The sequence below is a fragment of the Poecilia formosa genome, unplaced genomic scaffold (assembly GCF_000485575.1).
Source record: "Poecilia formosa unplaced genomic scaffold, Poecilia_formosa-5.1.2 Scaffold279, whole genome shotgun sequence".
In the NCBI taxonomy this organism is placed as follows: Eukaryota; Metazoa; Chordata; class Actinopteri; order Cyprinodontiformes; family Poeciliidae; genus Poecilia; species Poecilia formosa.
This window is the reverse complement of record NW_006800218.1, coordinates 714,186-720,985: the sequence shown is the minus strand read 5'-3', so window position 1 is coordinate 720,985 and position 6,800 is coordinate 714,186. Positions and strand designations below refer to the sequence as shown.

At 37.1% G+C, this 6,800-nt stretch overlaps 1 long non-coding RNA gene across 1 annotated transcript in view; it reads right to left on the bottom strand.

The window, feature by feature from the left end:
* Positions 1-235, bottom strand: part of LOC103151362 (uncharacterized) — a 4,275-nt gene extending 4,040 nt beyond the window's left edge. Inside the window, exon 1 of the long non-coding RNA XR_001664647.1 lies at positions 136-235. This is a non-coding gene — a long non-coding RNA (uncharacterized LOC103151362). The remainder of the gene's footprint in view (positions 1-135) is intronic.
* Between the last annotated feature and the right edge of the window lie 6,565 nt (positions 236-6,800).

Here is a 6,800-nt window from a genome sequence, read left to right as displayed (position 1 = left end):
ATCCTCATTGTTCCCCTCACTGGAGTCAGTGGTGGTACCTAGTGAAATGAAAACATACAAATAGAAATTTTCTCTAAGTTTCCTATAGGCACTGTACTGCCAGCAAATGTTAAATAGATGGTTTTGGAACTTCACCATTCGTTCCTGGAATTCTTCAAGAACTTCATCTTCCTTCTTAGTGAGCTCTTTTTTGACTGTTATGCTGGACTTTTTCTCCTCGTCTGGAAGTCTCAGTGGCCCACTGGAAGAACGAAAGCATTTTGTTGGTAGCAGGTCTAAGTGTAGCGACAGTTGTGCTGTGGCAAATGTCACATTCTCCATATGCACAAGCTTTTGAGTCAGAGTTGCATACTGTTGCACCAGCCAACTCCTCAAGGTTTTTGGTTGGCAACAATCCACATTCATAAAGGGTGCTGGCCATGTACTCAATGTTTTTATGGATTTTGCAGACAGGTCTTTCTATCACCCCCGGTGGGTCGTACAACCCAAAATGGCCTTGCCTTGCAGAAAAACGAAAACGATGCACGATTTTCAGATTCAAACTTTCTGTAGAGATTTTTGAACATATCTAACAACAACCTCTTCTGCTTCTTTCTAGTGACTGTTTTTTTCTTCCCAGTTGTCATTCGACTGACATCATCTCTTAAGAAGAAAACCACCAAATTCTCCCTTTCAGCTACCTTAATATTCCTTGCTTTCCAGTGAAATGATGTGATGCTTCCCTGCACCTTTGACCTCTTCTGTGAGAATTCAAAGGTCTTCAGGGCAAGTGTCTGTAATTTATACTTTTTTATGACGTTCCCCATGGTGACTCTGGCAAGCATCTGCTTTACTCTCTCTTTTTTTGTGTTCTGGTATTTTTTCTTTATTTCTTCCATAACTGAGGCATGCAGTAGTAGTTTTCTGCGTAAGCTGTGAGGGACAGAACGTTGAAGAATCTTGTCAAGTTCTGCCCTAGGAAATTGGTCATAGACCTGGGGCTTAATTTGTTGCCATCTCTCTTTGTATTTCTCTGTTTTTGCTTTTTGTTTTGCCAGAAGAGCTGTAAGCTTTTCAATTTCTCTTTCCAGTTTTTGCTTAGTATTTCGTCTCTGACGTTGGCCTGACTTTCTTTGCCTGAAACTGAAAAAAATAAATCACACACATAATTAAGATGCAATTGTATTATATCTCAAATATGAGATAATGGAACCTACAGTAACAAATAATTCTACACAGTTCAGAGCTCAAACCTTGAATATTCTGCAGGAGAAGGTGAAGAGCTTAGTTGTGTATTATAAGGATTGGGTGTCTCAGGTGCATCAGGTGGACAAGGTATCGATGCCCTGACTATTTCCCTGGCTTTTGCCTCTCTCTTTCTTTCCCTCCACATTGTCCTCTGGGCATTCTTTCCTCGCTTTGTAAGGTCCGCAATTCTTTTCTTTTTTCCGGTCTCTCTATCCTGCTGCCATTTCTCCCTTTCCTTCTGTAGATACCTGGCCCTCTTCTCTGGGTCTGCATCACGCCTTGCCCTGTATTGATGCTGGATCTCTGCTGCACTAAGAGCTGGAGCCATTTCCTAACAAATGTGGAATTTCAAAATTTTTTCAACAATTCTACGTATACATATCTATCAATCTATAAATACCTATCTAGCTATAAATACCTACCTATAAATATATCAATCAATCTCTCTCTATCTATATATATATATATATATATATATATATATATATATATATATATATATAGTTAGTATATGTTTATGTGTCAATATATATTTATATATCGATAGATATAGATTGATAGAGATAGATATTATAATTAAGATGATTACTTTTTACCCTAATTTCCGGCCTGTTAAACATAACAGGGTGGAATTTTTTAGCTAATCTAGCTGTAGCTCTATAACTGTTCAACATTTAGCTATCTAACCTACAACAGAATAACAAACCTTGAATGACTAAATAAAATATGCTGTTTTTAAAATTCTATCGAATAAACATTTCCCACAATCTATCATAACAGGGTGGAACTTTAAGGTTTACTCATACAACTTTAATATTTAAGATTAAAAAAGGTAAGGAGAGAGTAACAGTTGAAGCTTACCTTGTTTTCAACAGTTGAATTCACTCCAAAACTCAACTGATGTCACTTCCAGTAAATTATTTTTTTATTGAATTTTAGTCTTTTTCAGGCAAAAAGGAAACATCCTAACAGGGTGGAAAGTTAATACTGGGACATACATGATATGAAAAAAATATCAAATAAGAAAATTGTTTCAATATATATCAATTGTATATTAGAATAAGGTTTAGTCCAGTTAATCAACCTATTGAGGAAAACCAAATATATATATTTTTTATAGTTGAGACTTCTTGAGAAAGTCTGTTACACTGCACTGTGGACAACATGAAATTGAGCTAGTGTGTCACCAAAAAGGTCTGTAAAGTACAAAATAATATTTAAAATGTATTTAATTTATATTTTAATGATGGCAAACATCTAAATGTATAATTAAAATACTTTGTTGTAAATATTTTTTACATTTCAGAAAAAATCATGGAAAGCAAAAATATGGGGACATGGAATGTTGCCGCAAAAAAAGAATCACCCTTTTATCCTGCTTCATGTTTAACAGTTTATGTTTAGTGATTTAATTCTAGAGGCATGGCTATAATAAAACCTAGGTGTGTGGGTAGTGAAACTGAAACAAATAAACATAGTTAATCTCACTTAACTCATGATTCAGCAGGTGGGGAATTAAGCTTAATAGGGCCAGGTTGGGTAGAATAGCATCTTCCCTCAAAGCAACCCACAGTTTGCAAGCTGCTTTTTAAATTAACTTTGAATTCAAGTTTGTTTGATTAGAAATATTTAAATGTGACAAGGTAAAATAAGGAAAAACACTTTCTCTTTGTACAATCCGTCTATTATAAACAGACCTTCCGTGGCAATATGGTTCACAGCTAGCACCGTGTTCTTACCTCGGAGAGCCTCTAAACTACTTCTGGTAATTGTGGCCAAATAGGTTCGTCTTTGTCTTTCGGAACAAGGTCGTCTTGGTTTCCGTTCATGTTGATGTAAAACTTCTCAGCGTGGACTTCTCGGCTTGTTTCAGGGTTGAGTTTTTGTCAACACTAAGTGTAACAATAATGACCTAAATAAAACAGGAAATATTAAGGTCAGCTAAATTGTCGTGGCGGGAGCTACACAGGACCCCTGAGCTGCTGTCTACCCGGGTCTTTTTACAACGTCCTCAGAAGTAAAACCTCTCGTAAAGATACTGACGTGCAAATCCTAGGATGAATAATGTTAGTGAGGATGAACACAGGCAATTAAAACAAATGTGTCCATCGTGGCGCAGTGTGCTGCTGTATGAATGGATCAGGAGAGGAACTGCAGACCCATCAGAACCTAAAAAACTTGACATCAGCGTCTCTTCATCCTCCAATCATCTCCTGAAGCTGATATGGTACAGAACATTTTGCTATGAAGTTTCTTATTGTGCTTTTACTGGTTTGATTATTTGCTTATTTAATAATATCAGCCAAAATAATATAAATGGTCATTTAAAGAACAAGACATACAAATAGATTTCCACTGAATACATAAATATTTCCTATTTTAAAAGGTTTGTTAGGGCTTTCTCTAGGTTTTATTTTGAAATGTTGATATATTTTTTGAATTCATTGTTCAGTGGTCATTTAACGTGTTATTAATGCACTAGACCCAGACCTGCAGCCTTGGGCGTTTCTATACGGGGGCCAAACGGGGAACCAAAGAAGTTATACTAAATAAATGTCTTATGTTAATTCTCAGTGGTAGATCACTTTTTTTTTTACCTTCACAATTTTACTTTAACAACGAATTAAAAATTATAGTGCTGCATGTTTAGCTGCTGTATAGGATCACACTTTCCATCTGCCAGGGATCTGCAACCTGGATCTCTTGAGACAAAAGTGGCTCTTTGGCTATTTTATCATATCAAATGATGAAATATTGCTTTGTTTTGTTTTGTTTTTTCCATTCTTTTTCAAGTGTTGCCATGGAAAAACACTGACTATCCTGGCCCCTGTGGTAAATTTGGTCTTGAACCAAACTCCAAACCTAACTCCTTATTTCTTTAAATATTTTAGAAATATTCTTTACAGTACAGTGACTGAGGACACATTTTGAATATTAAATCAGATGTTATGATCAGTTACTCAGTACTTGAGTAATTTACCAAATACTTTTTACACTTGCTTAATTAAATGTGTTTTTAAGGTATGCTACTCTGATTGGAGTACATTTTTGGGGTACACTAACCAACTATGCATGAATGATTGCTCTATGGGCCGCTTCGCCTGCCGGTACCCATCAGCTGCTTCTGGAGTCTTACAGGCCAAAAAGGCCCGATATAACTCCTTCTTCAGCCTGACAGCATCCCTCACCGAAGGTGTCCACCAACAGGTTCGAGGTTTGCCACAGGTCAGCAATTGAATATTTAGAAATGTGACACACGAACTGAACGTGTGTCTGCTTCAAAGGCAGTATCTATCTATAGACATCTATAGATCTATAGATATAGATACAGACTCAAAACAAAAGAATTGTTGGATACTCATTCTTTGGAGGAGTGGTCTCCTCCTCTTCCGCAAAGAGGTCTTGGATTCATCTCTGGTGAAGACATCTATAATGTCTGAACAGAACTCACGGGAAGCGATGAAGGCTTTGCGGAGAGCATCATAAGCCTGTGCTTGACATATGCCGACCTGGTTTAAAAGGTTTGAAAAATAGTTCCATATTTGCTGACCCAGTCCAGTGTTGTAACTCTCAACTGCAGCTTGTTGGTCCTTATTATCTCCAACATTTACATTTCCTTCACCGGAGGGTGGAATTATCTCCGCAGCATTATTTGTTGACACACTGCAATTTGGTCTGTCACTGTCATACTTTTGTGAACCCAGACATTATGGCTGTGGGCTTCTGGGCCTCACTGCCCCGAAGTTTGGCAGTGGGAGTAAAGGCATACTACCATTCTGGAATTCGTTACGAGTTGACATACGCCGAGTTGACATGAAGTTAAGATGATTTAACTTCACTTGGTAAATTTAGTGATCTCAAAAGGTCTACGCCGGACAACGGCACTCCTGTGCAAAATCTTCTGGTTTTGTCCACCAGCCCCATTGTGGAGCCGTTAAGGTGGGAGGTAAGTATTCCAGTTTTCTCCAGAGCCTCGTTATCCCTGAGGGTCTCTACCTCATAGCTGAGATNTACACTGCAAAAAGTCCCCTTTCAAAAACAAGAAAAAAAAGTACAAAAATAGGGTCTAATTTTCTTAAAATAAGAAAAATTATCTGCCAACAGAACAAGAAAATTTATCTTGTCAAGATTTTCTAAAACAAGAAAAAATATCTAACCAAGATGAACCTACAAAAATCCTAAAATTAGTGTATTTGTACTTAAAACAAGTCAATTTTACTAATACAAATAGAGTATGAGATTTATTTTCTTAATACACAGAACATTTTTCTTAAAATAAGAAAATTTTGCAGATATCTTTTTTTGCAAATATTATTTTTTCTTGAAACCAGTATAGTTATACTAAAAACTACATTACATTTCTTGATACAAATGCTTAATGTTTTATGTACGTTTTCACATGGCAAAAGTCCAAGAATTTACCAACATACTAAATATATCTACTTAAAATAAAAATACAACTTTAATTCATTTTAACTGCTTTATTATAGAAGTTGCACATAAATAAAACAATACAATTTCTTTATTCTAGGTTGGTATGGTCATTTTGTAGTGTAAAATGACCATTGCAGTAACAACATTTTCAACATTTATTCAGTAATGAATTTTTTCCACTCATTTATCACTTTTTTGTATGACGTTGTCATGTCTTTGTCATTAATTTTGTCCATGAGGACTTCTGTCTGTACAATCGATAGAAGAGTGGAGATGCATTTTGGATACGTGAGATGGAAAGTATAATAGCATGCCATAATTTTTTGAGTCTGTATATACAGACTCAAAACAAAAGAATTGTTGGATACTCATTCTTTGGAGGAGTGGTCTCCTCCTCTTCCGCAAAGAGGTCTTGGATTCATCTCTGATGAAGACATCTATAATGTCCGAAAAGAACTCACGGGAAGCGATGAAGGCTTTGCGGAGAGCATCATAAGCCTGTGCTTGACATACGCCGACCTGGTTTAAAAGGTTTGAAAAATAGTTCCATATTTGCTGACCCAGTCCAGTGTTGTAACTCTCAACTGCAGCTTGTTGGTCCTTATTATCTCCAACATTTACATTTCCTTCACCAGAGGGTGGAATTATCTCCGCAGCATTATTTGTTGACACGCTGCAATTTGGTCTGTCACTGTCATACTTTTGTGAACCCAGACAGTATGGCTGTGGGCTTCTGGGCCTCACTGCCCCGAAGTTTGGCAGTGGGAGTAAAGGCATACTACCATTCTGGAATTCGTTACGAGTTGACATACGCCGAGTTGACATGAAGTTAAGATGATTTAACTTCACTTGGTAAATTTAGTGATCTCAAAAGGTCTATGCCGGATAACGGCACTCCTGTGCAAAATCTTCTGGTTTTGTCCACCAGCCCCATTGTGGAGCCGTTAAGGTGGGAGGTAAGTATTCCAGTTTTCTCCAGAGCCTCGTTATCCCTGAGGGTCTCTACCTCATAGCTGAGATTCAGTTTGGGTTGATTGCGATTATGGAGACCCAGACCAGCTCCAATCCAGTTTGTAGCTCCGAATAACATACTCATTCTGTCAGATGTTTACTGGCTTAATTTCTCCTCAAAAATGTTC